General features: G+C 45.5%; 1 protein-coding gene and 1 long non-coding RNA gene across 4 annotated transcripts in view; one reads left to right on the top strand and one right to left on the bottom strand.

Annotated features, from left to right (window-relative positions):
* LOC129382513 (uncharacterized) overlaps window positions 1-15,238 on the top strand; it is a 31,257-nt gene that overhangs the window by 3,839 nt on the left and 12,180 nt on the right. The gene's annotated exons all lie outside the window — the stretch shown is intronic.
* LOC140218742 (uncharacterized) lies at window positions 4,836-12,752 on the bottom strand. The gene is made up of 3 exons (XR_011894915.1): window positions 12,161-12,752; window positions 10,923-11,028; window positions 4,836-4,961 (listed from the first exon to the last, which is right to left on the bottom strand). It is a non-coding gene; the product is annotated as an uncharacterized lncRNA (long non-coding RNA).

Genomic DNA, 15,238 nt, shown 5'->3' with positions numbered 1-15,238 from the left:
TGCAGGGTGCACCGCTCCAACTCGGGGAATCGAAGGCCTATAGGTGCAGCGCACCGTGAATAGGTGCAGAAAAACTTGGCTGAATCGAATATGCCTTATAGCAAACGGGGACACGGCGTTCGTTTACGCGTCCCGCCCGTCCTGTTACCGCTCCTTCATTGCTCCCGGGCAGTTTTGTCGGACGCCAGCGTTGAAGGGTTACCGTAAAGCCCCAACCACATGGAACACATTTCCGACAAATTTCCGGCGTCGGCCGACGTCGTCGAAAGAGCAACACGACGTTGTGGGTGACACGCGGTCGACGCCGCGAAGTATGTCCATGCCAGATCACAGCGTCGACGCGCCCTAGCAAAGCATGAAACCGACTGACGTCAGCCGGCGCTGAAACATCTGTCAGAAACGTTCCATGTAGTTGGTGCACCGCGGCGCCACTACGTTGGCCGTAAGGACTCGTGCCAGTAAACATATCACACTAAACAAAAATAACGCGAAACGGGAGTAAACCGCTCGTCCTGTATCGCATTCCCGTTTCTGGGTTTTTTTTACTACGTACCAGTCGAGGTAAAAATTTACTACCATGCTGACCAAGTTTTTTGCATGTAGAAACGAGAGTAATTTTTTAATCTGTGGGAAGGTTTTTAGGGACGATAGTGCGACTATATTTTTACTCCCATCACGAAGTTCTAGCGGCTATTCCTGAGAGTTATTTTTCAAGCCCATTCGCGAGTTTCTTGGGTCTGATGTGAGAGTATTTTTTTACCTCCTTCATTAACTTTTCTCAGCTTTATCTGATAGTAATTTTTCAAGCCCATTCTGGAGTTTTTTGGAGGTGATGTGGGATTACTTTTTTACATCATTCATCCAGTTTTCTAGGCTATTCCTGGGAGTTATTTTCAGGCCTATTCTCGAGTTTGTTGGTACTGATGTCGGGGTATTTTCTTACCTCGTTATCAAGGTTTCGTAGCTCTACCTGAGAGAAATTTTCAAGCCCATTCTGTGGTTTCTTGGAGCTGATCTCGGAGTATTTTTTTACCTCATTCATCAGGTTTTCTCGGTTCTTTCCGAGAGTAATTCTTCAAGCGCGTTCTGGAGTTTCTTGGGCCTGATGTGGAAGTAGTTCGAAGACAATTGAAAGATTACAAGGATGATTTCATGGACCCCAAGCATGAGTGATTGTTTATTAGTTGTGACATGTTTCTCATAAAAAAGTCAGGCATGAGTTAATCATCACAAAACTATAGCCTTACAAAATGCTGTGATAAGCATAATAAATATTTGTACTAATACACAGACTGGGGGCTGGTAACTGCCCATTAGATCTCTCATAGCAAAATAAAATACATCACAACACATTCAATGTGCAATCCCACTAAAGTACAGTGAAAACAAGCAACATACAATATAAAACCTAACTGATAAATATACAGTCAGTACTAGAGACGTTCACATTAAACCCACTGAATATGCAGGTCATTCCTTCAAACAGGCAGTTGTCCAGAACATGGGTGTGCTGTGCATCCAATGGATTAGTATGAACATAACTATGCAACATAAAAATATTGCACTTAAGGCCAAATGGCATCTGCTGCTAACGGCCATTACTGCGCCAGACAAAATGAAACAACCATGTGGTAAATACAGCAAGCATTCGTACTATCACATTAGTGCCGGCCACTGCCCATCATATCTCTCACTGCAAAAGGAAAACTATCAACCCATTCACGATGTAGTGAAACTAAAGCACAGCGAAAACAAAATGACACACAATACAAAATCTAACTCACAAATACACAGGCAGTACTAGAGATGTTCACATTAGACACACTGAATATGCAGATCATTCCTTCAAACAGGCAGTTGTCCAGAACATGGGTCTGCAGTGCATTCAATGGATGATTATGGACAAAACTATGCAACATAAAAATATTGCACTTAAGGCCAAATGACATCTGCTGCTAACGGCCACTACTGCCTCAGACGAAATGAAACAACCATGTGGTAAATACAGCAAGCATTCGTACTATCACATTAGTGCCGGCAACTGCCCACCACATCTGTCACGGCAAAATAAAAACTATCACAACACATTCAAGATGTAGTGAAGCTAAGTCAGTAGTAGAGATGTTCACATTAGACCCACTGAATATGCAGATAATTTCTTCAAACAGGCAGTTGTCCACAACATGCGCGTGCAGTGCATTCAATGGATCATGAACAATACTATGCAACATAAAAACATTGCACTTAAGGGCAGCTAGCATCTGCTGCTAATGACCATTACTGCCCAGCGAAACATTAGTGTCGGCAACTGCCCACCATATCTTTCATTGCAAAAGAAAAACTATCACAACACATTCAAGATGTAGTGAAACTAAAGTACAGTGAAAATAAACAAGTGACACAATATACAAAATCTAACTCTTAAGTATTGCAACAAGCAAATGAGAGGGCACTAGAGATTATCATTAGACCCATCGATAGCATGCTGACCTTCAAACAGCTAGTTGCCCAAGACATGGGTGCACAGTGCAATGAATGGATAGTTAGGAAGAAAACTGCAACAACCATGAGCAACATGTTCTATAAACTTTCAAACTTTCTAAAAAATGACCTCACTCAGATAAGGAAAGTGGTGATTGCTAATACACACGACAAAACATATATGTGAAAACAGCCATTAACTGATACTAAAGCCCCTCCATACACGTTTCCGCCGACCAGGTTAAGTACCGCCAACCTACCCTCTTCCTCCACGTTCCTCTGCCACTCGCCCCCTTAGCTTCCGGCGTCAAGCGGAACTTCCGTAGCTGCAGCTTCCTGTTCCGAGTGGAAGTAACGCTATGTTTTTCTTAACGTTGTTTACTTTCGCGTCGATGGAGAGGCTTTAATTGCACCAGCTGCGGTTTAAACTGTGAATGCGATTCCATCCAAGTACCACCGCCTATTGTAACCAGCGATCTGATCGTGTTCGCTGTTTCGCGTCAACCTGCGACGGGTTGTGCCACGAGACAACGTACAGTGGAATGTAGTGCCTGGGCGCTTGGAGACCACTGCCATTTTTCGTGCATTTAGAAAACAGCGACCGCGAATTACTACTTCAGCGGAATACAACAGCTTGTCGCCTTTGCATTCTTCTCATGGTGACTACCACAGCTCTGCTAAGCACGCGTGGGCATCTCACCATCGGCAGTCAAAGTGGAAATTCCCGCAGCACAACTCCAGGAAGCGGTAACGCCGGAACCGGAAACTTTGAAACTGGAAATGCTGGAACCGGATTTGATGTCAGGGGAAAAGGCGGCGTACAACAAAGGTTGTCGCTACTTAAGAAAGCGGCAGTGGCGCGTGGATGGAGGGGCTTTAACTGATACCACTCCCCCTTGTGCTCAAAGAAAACGTATGCAGCCCTTTTTCCACACAAGAGGAACATGTTATACAACTGTATTGCAGTACTTATGGGTACAAGCCAGATGTCAATTTCGTTGCCTAAATATTGTAGTGCTTCTTAGATAGAATAAAAGGTAATTGAGTGTGTTGCCCTTGTCTTTTTCTAGGCATGCAGTTGTGATGGATGCCATATGCTTGTGTGACAAATTGAACATAGTGCTATAGGTACGACTACAAGGATGTATATTCGTAGCTGCCCTCAAACCCCTTCATGTTGCCAGTCAGCATCTATGGTGTATCTTTGTATTGCTCATCTAACACTGTTTACACACAGAAGGCATGTCTGAATACCAAACCACCTTATTCTCCAGTTACTTTAAAGTGAATGCATTGTGACAAAGTGTAATGTGAGAAGTCCATGATAAAGAAAAAAAAATAAACAGCTAATTCAACTCCCCCCTGAATTACCAATTTCTGGGCCATTAAGTTTTGCATAATACACTTGTGGTGATTAACACAGAGCCATGTTGGCCTAACCCTAGCGGCACAGGACATCCTTCAAATTATCAGTTGGTACAGAATCACTGAGCATGCTGCTGGTGCTCTTGCCCCCGCTGAGAATACCTGTCGCAAACTAACACACATTTTGTTGCTAAAGGTCCATTACAGAGATACTAAAGAGAAACAATAAATCATTTTAGACTGATAAAACAATCTTTCAGAACTGTATTCATGAACATTGTGGCAATAAGCGGATTAATAGATGAGAAAATGAAGATTTAACTTTCAAGTTTTATGCAGTGCCCGCATGTCTCATCCATCAGTGTGGAGTCATACTTCAACTAAGTATATTCTTTGACACCTTTACAACAGAATTCATCAATATTGGCCAGTAGAACATTAGCTAGACCCGAACAGACACCGTCAAATTCCATATCACAGCGAGCTGGTGAAGGAATTATAAGGTGGTGGTGGCGACACCAGTTTTCGTTTTTGCAAGTTATCTGGCTTATCAAGCCAATTCTCATAGAGGGAGTTGTTTTTTCGGTGTTGTAGAAAAATGATTTAATAACGCTCAAATAAATTTTCCCTTTCGTGTCCCTTTAAAGCAAGCACTGTGCTACATGGCTTGGGCAAGCTGCCAGCCACAGAACCCACGAGTGCTTTTGTTAGGCAAAATAATTTTTACAGAAACTTTCTTGAGGATATGCATCTGAAAATTTGTTTGCCTAGCAATAGTTCTTGTAAATATTGACTAAATCCAATGCTTTTTCTGCAGCTTTGTGTAGCTCAAATCCAGAAAGCAGTGCTCAATAAATGTCAAAACCCTGTGGGCCTTTTCGAGTAGATAACGTGGAAGACCCAGAACGAAGCGAAAAGGCAGGCCAGGCCTGCCAGCAATGACGATGTCACAAACAATCGCTGCGCATCCATGTGTAGCGCTTCCCTTCAACCTCTTCTTTTGTAAAAGGAGCCTTAAGGAGGCCCCCCGCGAACTGAAAGCCTGAGTTGTTAGCATCCAGGCGCAGCCTCTTCAGCAGGCACTTTTCAACATAAACACCGTCGCCGATGTCTACCTGTGAAACAATAGAACAAGCACAGATTAATTTTCTACACTTTTGATCAAGGAAAGGTTAGGAAATAGGGTAAGGTGTGCAAAAACGGAAGTAGCTGCTTCTTGTTGATATGGTTTAAAGAACAAAGTACCCTTACGTATACCATACGTGCGTTGTGCTGAGCTGTGTACTTTCACCTAAGACTAGAAAGTATTGGGAACTTCAATGCGAAAGAAAGACATTCATCTGCCTAGCTCTAAGCGAATGCATTCCACCCCTTGGCACAGAATGAGATCTGGTGCTGTTCTAGCGATTAGCAGACATTGAAAGCTTCAAGCCTGATTTAGTATTAGGCCAAGGGTCAAGCTGTGCTCGATTATAGTCGGATACAACTTTAGAAAAACAGAGGCGTTTACTCCTCCGAGGCGGATGCACACGAGCATCCACTAATGGTTGCGCACTCTGGACTGATGTCATGCGCCGGACGGCCGGTGGCCCGCCGTCGGAGAAGATGGCCGCCCGGGCTTCGAACTAGGCCAAGTCGCGTCAGCTGTGCGCGTCAATGCCTCGTCACAGTGAATTCCCAAACAGTTTGTCATTGTCTATCATGCCGGAAATATTACTGCGAGCTTACGATGCGGCATCTGTGCTGCGTGCGTGTATTCTAAGCCGTGATCCGGCGAAGAAACATTGCAGCGAGCACTGCTGATGCTGCGCTATGCTTTGCCTGAAAACAGGATGTCTCGGTGACTGCTGCATACACACATCCTGCCTGTTTGTTCCATGTTTTTTATTTCGCTCCCGAGTGAAGTTAGGACAAGAAAAGTTTGCCAAAGTCTGGTGCCTGCTGTCAGCTGTGGGTGAGTTCGTGTACCGTGTCGCTGCATTTTCCGTCGGACGGGGTAAAGTGATGGAGCAAAACCATTCTGAGGAGAAATTAGAAAAGCGTGCGTGCGTGAAACAAACCTACGAGCGTCTCAACAGAAAATATTTGCAAAAGAAGCCTCCAATGCAAAGATTTGTCGCCGTCAACTTAGCGTGAATGATTGTTGTCAACAGTGAGATAGCCGAGCGTCTAACAGCGGTGTTCGAGCGTTGTGTATAGCACCGTCGATTGATTTCTTTCCACCAGTGCTCACCGCGCACGCAAGCTGTAGAATGCGTGCTGTGGCACAGTCACGCATAAGTTGTGTTGCCAGCGTTCCTGCTTCCATGCGTGTTTGCACTTACTCATATTTGTCCTTTTATTTTATATTAGCATTTGTTTTTGCTAGTTTTCTTTCAGCAAAGTCTTTACACATTTTCATTAGCCAATCTCATTCAAAGCACTATCTCCTGTACACTGCACAACTGGCCTCTTCCATCTCATTAAAACCTTTCTCGCTGGTCTACCTCGTCTTCTACTCGCTGCGTTTTCTGTCCTTGTTTCTTGTGCTGTTGCTGCAATGTGACTAACCAACTTGCTCAAAACAAATTTTGATCGCCTATCAAAACAGAAAGGTTTAGAGATACATTTTCTTAAAAGCGTCATGTGGGTTGCACAGTAACTTTGCCTCTTACCTTTGTTCATGTTTATGCGTCAGTGCATGTGGCAGCTAGCCAGAAGTGCACATGAAAGGCTGCATATTGTGAAACACCTTGCTATGCTGTTGAATTTTTCATGCATGCAGTCTTAGTAAACAAACGGTTTCACTGCCTATCACATATGATGGTGAAAATTTTCAGCACGAATAACAATGTGCAGTGGGGTGTGATTTCTGTCTGACGCTTTCGCCGTTGCAAAGACATTATTCAGTGAATGGAGCCCAGCAAAGCAGTGCACTAAGAGCTTTTGCAACTTTCACCCTTTATTACTTCACAAATGACATTGTCTGAACCTGGCCGTTGATCGACATGCCGATGGCTTGTGAATTAAATAATTGCCTCAATAAAACACATTCAACTTCACTCAGCATTTTTTAGCACAATGCTAGCAGAGCTATTCAGGGTGAATAATTGTGCTTACATTGGTGTTACTTGCCCGGTCAGATAAACAAATACAACAATGGCTGCGGTATGACTGTGATTTGACATGCAGACTGCTAATGGTGCCTTTTGAGCGTGCCCTTGACTACTGCTATTAATAGCTACCCGCCTGGGTATATTGGGCCTAACTAAGCTAATGATGTTTGATAATTGTTCTCTTATTCGCATTACTTGCCTGGGCCAGGTAACCAAAATAAACAATGCCACCACATGAATGTGTGTTTGCATGCAAGCTGCCAACAGTGGCTGTCATTCTCCATTGATTGCTGCCATTTCACCCAAAAGTGGCGACGGATTGACTGCGCTTTGACGTGCAGACTGCTAATGGTGCCTTTCAAGCGTGCCCTCGACTACTGCTATTAATAGCCACCCAACTGAGTATATTGGGCCTAACTAAGCTAATGATGTTTGATAATTGTTGTCATATTCGCATTACTTGCCTAGGCCAGGTAACCAAAATAAACAATGCCACCACATGAATGTGTGTTTGCATGCAAGCTGCCAACAGTGGCTGTCATTCTCGCATTGATTGCTGCCGTTTCACCAACAGCGGTGACGGCTTGACTGGGCTTTGACGTGCAGACTGCTAAAGGTGCCTTTGAAGCGTGCCCTGATGACTGTTATTTCATCACAGGGCCCGTCATGCTCATAGGTGGCTGCCCAATAGAGTATTGGGCCTTCTGACATTGGCATTATTCATCTCAACGGGCTGGAAAAAACAGTAGGGGCAGCACAACTGCACGCAAAGCACAATGTGCTTTGGCGTGCAGGCTGCTAAGAGTGGCTGTCAATTTCATTCACATTGACTACTGCTTTTTCGTGTCAAGCTGGACAGTGGATGCCCGAATGAGCATTTCGGACCCCACATAGTTATTCAGGATTAATAACTGCATTTGCATTCAGATTTTCCGGCATTTCAGCACGTTTCCATGCCAACGCTTATATTGAGCATGATCTGTGCAGGACGTTGCTTTTTCAGAATTGGGCTTCCATTAAAAGGAATATATCATCAAATGAACTGCTTATTTATTTGAGAGGCCACGGGAGAATGCTTGGCTGCTGTGCTTGACACACAGTACACCGCTTCAGTGATGGGAGATCCATTGTTGCGTTTGCCGAGGTATGTGTGGCTGGCAGGAGGTCTGGACCTCGCTTCACGCAGAGTCAGAGACGAGGAGAGTTTTCTCTGCGAATAATTCTTTATACAATGTTTACATGTTGTCGTCGTTATCAGGACAGAGACCAACAGAGCAGCTGCAAGCTGCTTAAATAACACCCCTTAGTCCAAAGATCCCCCAGACAGTCCCCAAGGACGAAACAAGGTCGAGAGAGAGAGGGTCCGGGCAGCCTCCGGTGTCCTAATGCCGCTCTCGGTGGCCGGCGCTTCCTTGAACCGCGCTGCGGCGTCGGGACGATTTGGCGGTCGGTCAGAATGGTGCGCCGGTCAAGTTTTATGGCCCGCATAGGACAAAGGGAACCAACTGCAAGGCACTGGGTCGAAACACAGCCCTCCTTTGGAAACTGTCCCCAACACAGCGGGAGTCGTTTGCGGTGCGGGCGCCGCCGGACAAACGAGGGGGAGGGGGGGTTGCATTGCTGCCGGGACGGGGAGGGGCCGAAAAGCAGTCCGTGATCCGGTGGCTGCTTCCGTCGTGGATGCCGTGCAGCCGCGAGGAAACCCGAGCCGTGCACGTAGTCGTGTCCGAAGCAGGCAGGCACCATGCAGGGATGAATGCTGCCTCCACGGTCGACAAACCATAGCATTGGCCTTCCGTCAGGCAAATCCCAGGGCACAAACATAACACCACATACGCTTCGAGAACTCGTTAGTGATCTTCTCGATCGTCGGTATCTCGTTGTGGTGAAAGAAATCGTGCACACGACCTCAGCGCACATGTGTCCTACTTCGTGCTGCTTCTTCTTTTCTCCACATTTTGTGGGCGTTTTCACGAGGGTGTCGACAGTTTGCCACCCGAAATATGCGAAGCTTTGACCTCCCTCCTCACCTTTAACCCGGTGCTTTCGCTGACACTGAGCATCTTGGGTTTGTAATGGTTGCGATAAATGCATTGTTTTATATAAGTACTTGTTCAGTAGCAACTGATTCATTTGAAGCTCGGAACAGGAGTAGCAAATTTGCCGTGTACATGTAAACAAGCACAAATGCCATGCAGAGTTGCTCTTTCTACTTTTGCCACTTGCAATGAAGCTAAAGAGCAGATGACGGGCAGCGTTGTGGAAGGCACGGGGTTATTTTTCTGTCGCGATCTGGCATGTGCTGTAGCACATGAGAGCTCTACTAATCCAGTCATCAAAGTCTTTATTTATACCGAGAATTGCGCGTTTCCGAAGCACGATTTTTTGAGCGGGATTATTTTAGTCGCGGAGGCAATCGGACGTCGCGCTTCAGTCATCTGGGCGGGGCCTCCCCTTTTTTCTAAAGTTGTATCCGACTATAGTGACGCACAAGTGCTCGAGAACTATTGAACAAGACGCAATTGTTTTCGATTTACTGACTGCACTTGGGTGTAAAGCTTTTGTCTGAGAAATGAATAAACCACATACACAAGCAGCATTTTCATAGTTAGCACAGTCTTTAATAGGTACTGATACCTTCAATTTAGAAAGCCCTGTATATTGGGCCTCATCAAACTAATTTCATAAAAGGTTTGGCAAGGTAGAAGCATAGAATTTTAGAGTCATTAGAAGACAGGTGAAATGAGTTATTTATTGCAATTATTACTCAAATTTAACATTTAGACCACTCGTCCAGTTTGTACATGCCACATAAGCATGTAGATATCAAAAATGGGGATTAGAGAAAACCTTCCCTTGGAGGTTCATTATTGGAAGCAGTCATGCCCTCGAGGAGAAATAACTTCTTTTTCTGTAGGCAGAAATGAGGCTTGGGTATTTTATTGACACATATATATGCCCATGCATATATGTTATCTCTGCTGTAAACCTTTTTTTCATGTATATGCAAGGTGTGTGTGTAACATCTCATTGTGCACAAAATCAAATCCATAAGAACCCGACAAGAAGCTAAACAAACAAGAGAGCAATCCCAGTGACAAGCCATGCTAAACCAACGAGGTAGCCATCCCAGTAACAACCCGTATCAAAAATTTTACTGACATGAATTCTGACCTTTGAAACATAACATGTGTATATGAATACAATCTACATTAGCGCAATGGGCAACTTTAAACAATGGCTACGCCAACATCAGAACTACGTGGATGAGAAAAGAGTGGCATCAAATGCTTTGGCAGAGCATGCAGCAATGACTAAACACAATAGTGACTGGATAGTGTCTAGCATAATCGGCCAGGAAAGAAATTGGAAGCCATGCCTGTACCCGGATTCCCTGGAGATGCAATCAACAGGACACACGTTTATCTGAAACCAAGGAGCCCACGCCCATCTTATGCTAAAACTAACTTAATTAAATATGCACTTCCACTTTTTTTAGCCTTATTGTGAACAAGGCTTCCATATGGAAGCCAAAATGTATTGCTTTTAATGTTGTATTTGGTTGGTCTATGTCTTTCTTTGTCATGTTTCATACCGACCACACAGGCTTCTATGAAGCTCTTGATGATACAACTTTTGTGCGAAAGCATTGCTTAAGGCACTTTTGCCTAAACCATGTCTTTAGGCGGTACAACGCATTTTTCGAGACACGAAACCTCAATTCATGGTTCTTAAAAAGGCATTTTGGCTAGATTAATATAGTCTATATAGAGTATATAAGGCATAATTACTCAAGCGTCCAATTATATTTAACTCAGAGGAGGCTACTTTAGGTAAATTCATTAAACTGAGGGCACTCCACCAAAACATAAAATTCGTGATCAGCCACTAGAAATCCTGAAAATGGCAATACAGTAAAATGATTGCATATTACACAAATGGGTCCTACAACTCGAAAGGCAGCGCCAGTTTTGTACGCACCTTTGAGAAAGCACACAGATCACGTGCTTTATTGTCGTGCTGTCCAGCTTCCAGCAGTGCAGCAGGTTCCTGCTTGATGTAGGGATGCCTCCAGAATCCGCATAGCCTTCAAAAGTAAGAAATGTTTAATTTATTGTGTTGTGAACCTGGGAATTTGTGATTTACCAGTGTCATGTGGAATTGCAAAGAGAGCCTCACACAGCCAGCTGCATGAATTTGCGTCTGGTTGCACAAATGTCTCTTTGTTATATCTAAGGAGGTTACACTGATATTTTGTAACAAGCGAAGTTTCAGGAAGGAACGAAATCAGCAACAACAGGCTACCAGGACAATCAAAAACAAAACTCAAATATGCAGTAAAACGTGGCGCATTGGATTAAACAAAAATATTAAGCACATGAAAAGCATTCTGAAAGCTAGATCGCGATTTTGTAGCGATGCTATTCCTTTTCGTTATTCGTTAGTGGTTTGACCGTCGCCCCGGCCCGTGCTACGTACTGGAACAGCCGGCCGTTTGCGGTGGGCGACAAGAGTGGTATAAAATCGAGGGGTAAGTATCGCTACAAAATCGCAGTCCTTACTTTATTACGCACTGCCGTATAACCTACGATTGCAAGAGCTGGCATCCCGTTCGTAAGAATTGGTTGGTCTATGTCTTTCTTAAAGGCCGGTCTCTGAAATGTCTCGATTAAAAATAAACTTCGTTACTGTAATAGCGGCCTATGTCGGGTCTGCAACATAGAAGACAAATACGCGATGACACTCAAGAACATAAACAATACACAGGTTCTCGCGACGTGGTCATCCAAACCAAACTGTATACATAGAAAAATCTTCATACAAGCTTCTATCTGCTTAAGCGTCAAACATAGGAATCGTGTGCCAACGCGCGAAGCCCATGATACATCGACGGATACATTACACATGTACTGTACTTGCGGGAATGCATATATAACGAATAACTTCTTGCCAGAAAACTACCGAACGAACAGCAACTTTCAGTGTTTTCATAATTGTGTGCCCATTCAGGCATAGCAATCAAGGCGGGTAGCATATATTTTACAGCAGAATGCAAGTACGCTGTAACATCAGAGGAAGCCTTCGTGAAATTGTTTGCTAAATGTGCACAGCAAGACGGCCAACCTACGATCAGAAAGCGCGTTGCTCTAGCTAGTTACACAACGTTCATTACGTAAATCATAAGTTCAAGAATGCGCGCAAGGGCCAAACTTGCTTACCTTTCAAAAAGACTTGGCCAACGCTCCTTCGTCTCAAAGGTACCGAGGCACCGACGTTTTTCTGGCGCAAGCACTGTAGAACTTCCGATGAACTCCAGCTCCACAAAAGCACAACCTTCAACAGTCTTCCATACACTACGATTCGAAGCTCCAGTACCAGACATTTCACGAGAGCGCGGGCAGGCAGCTCGGCAGAACAAAGGCAGCTCGGACGGGCGCTGTAGTAAGACACTCACTGTCGACACTGGTAGATCGCACGAAACACACGGCGAACTAACGGCGTTACACAAGTCCGGAGGGTTTGCGATGGTTACTGCACACGACAAGGAGCAGATTTTGTCTAGGCACTTCTAAAATATAACTCAAATACCGCCTTACTGCAAGGTGCATTCACTACAACCAACGTGGTATGTCGACCAAACAAATACTGCAGTGGCGCCACTCTACGGTTTTTAGAAAAATGTATCGTAAATGAGAAAATTACGTGTTTTTTCCTAACAACAATCGGTAGGGACACTTTAACAAATTTCTTGGGTCCAAAAGTGTTAACTCTGTATAAATATGCACTTTTTTATACGAAGTTTAAGAAAATGTACTGTATATATTAAAAAAAAAATGAAGCGGATGTCGCCTTCAAGATTCGCAACCGCTTCAGTGGCATGCAGTTTACAAAAGCACGGCCTTCGAAATCGGACTTTGTCGCTCAAACGAAGCCGCAGCTGGGAGGAGGGCAGGCATTTAGGCCCCAATTGTTGGGTTTACAGTGCCTAGGTAGGCTTCCTTATTTATAAAGAATATACAGGGACTTACGCCGAACCATGAGCGAGCTTTAAGCAGGGGACACACGGTACGATTTGGCGTCCGATCCAACGTGCGTGTATCCGAACGGTCGAGCGGCGCGTAAGCTCCGCCCAGATCCAGCCCCCCCCCCCCCCCCCCCCCCCGCTTGAGTACATATTCACGTCGAGAAACGCAATATAAACAACTCTGCACAACACTGCTTCGCTTTACGTGAACACTGTCAATAAAATTATGCCCCTGCAAATGACAGAACACTTCACGACGGCGCGTTGTCCACTGACGGCTTCGGTGACAGCCAGCGATACGGCCGGCAGGCATAGCTAGGCGGACGCTGCGGCCGACGGCGCTTGATTCAGCCCAAGCTCGATGAAGAGGGCTTATTTTTGCCAAAACAATTAACGCTGTGCACTTAGGTAGCCCGTAATTAAATACAATTGGTTTACTCGACGCAGTCGTTGCGAAGGGCAAACGTGCAAGCGAAGCGAGCAGCCTCGCTCAGACGGTCGGTGTGTGCTGTTTGCCCACGGAAAGGCCCTCGCGTCGCGGCTCCCGATTTCGACGGTACCTTAGTGCTAGTGTACTAGGCGCTGTTTTGCATAATAAGCACACGTTCGAGATAACTTTATTGAACTGGTAACTATTTCGTGTCGGCAACAAACTGCAGCAGGCAAGGAAAAAAAAAGACGGCGAGAAACCGGCCTGCCAGCGCCGCCTCCGTGGAGGGAACGTCAGAGAACGTCACATTAGCTGCGGCCAAACGACGGTGCGGTCAGTGCGGTTGTCGGACACATCAGACGATGAAAATTTGCCCGGTTTGTCGCACGCCGGACGTCCGATCCGGCGGTTCGGCACGGCAAAACACCTCGATTCCGGCTGCCGTTCAGGCGCGTCGGACGCCGGATCGGACACCGAATCGGGCCGTGTGTCTCCCGCTTTAGCTGGCGAACACGAGCCCATCAGCGCGCCGTCCGTGCAGCTCCGTCTGCTTGCAATAGTGGATGGCCTACGGGCTTCTTTGACGCCTACTGAGCACAAATTCATGATCACCGCTCGTATACACGCTTCCTACAGCGCTAGCTGTCGTGTTTACGAGATTATATGCCCTCATCTTGAATTGGTGAGACCGCTCGACATGATCGCATCTATTTCTAGTGCGTGAGGCTTTCCATTGACTGTCACTACAACTTACCAACGTTTTGTTTATTTTGTGCTACAGTGGGTCGTGACGATTCCGTTCACAGCTTCAAAGTGGACAAGAGACAGTCGTTTTCTAGCTCGTAGAAGCATGAAAAAGTGGGCTTGTGCTTGGCAATGAACTTTGACCGACACGCTTGCTTCCGGCCGGAGCAGCAGACGCGACAACTCGCCGTTTGTAGGCTGCCGGCCGATGGCGGTATCCCTCGCGAACGGCAAGATATTTACCTGCCGTAGAGAGGATCGGTCCAGGAACGATTCTTGAGGCGATTTTTGTCGCTGAATGCGAGCATGGCCACGCCGGTTCGCCGTGCAGAGCGGAATCGGAACATTATTTTTCGATGAGTTCGCACTGACGCAATGCAGTCGATTGGCTCGTCGGTCGTGCAACGGGCGGCGCGCCGGCAGGAAGCCGCGTCCACTTGAGGCACCTCTTACGCGACGTACATACGTTCCAAGTTTCCAACGTTCTGCCGTTCCGCTGGTGGATGCACCGCCACGGCATCGATCTTTGCTATTTCTGCCGCGGCCGTGCCTGTCGCCGAGCATAGGCTTAACTGGATTGGGCGGAGCTTGCAATGATCGAGACCTTGGGGAGTAAAGTGGTAGTATTTAATCACGTGATCTTCAGGTTGGTTCCAGATCACGTGGTTTTAAACTCTCAATAGATGGTTTTTGGTCACGTGATCTAAAACTCCGTACGTCGTAAAGCCGGCTCATGACATCCTTTTACTACGTTTCTCAGAGATGGTAGTAAAACGATGTAATGTAACGCATTTTACTGCCTCATGCCAGAGTAATTTTCTGGTGCAAGGTAGTCTTCAAAGCTCATGAGCCGCAAAAACCCCAATGTCGGCTAACTTTTGTTTACAGTGTATACGTTACTCTTAGGTTTGCAACACCGATATTGTTTTATTATTTTGATATATAATAGCCTGGGTAGACATCAGATAAAAGCCATGTACCGAAATGGTTATGTATCGTAAGACTTGTTTGCGGAGCGCAATTCTCTAAAAATCCTGAGGAATAATTTAGTCAAGAAAGCAAGCTTAGTTGGAGCAACTTTTGTAGTTGAATAGTTTA

The sequence above is a fragment of the Dermacentor andersoni genome, chromosome 6 (assembly GCF_023375885.2).
Source record: "Dermacentor andersoni chromosome 6, qqDerAnde1_hic_scaffold, whole genome shotgun sequence".
Lineage (NCBI taxonomy): Eukaryota > Metazoa > Arthropoda > Arachnida > Ixodida > Ixodidae > Dermacentor > Dermacentor andersoni.
Note: the sequence above shows the minus strand (reverse complement) of the source record. Positions and strands in the feature narration are given on the sequence as shown.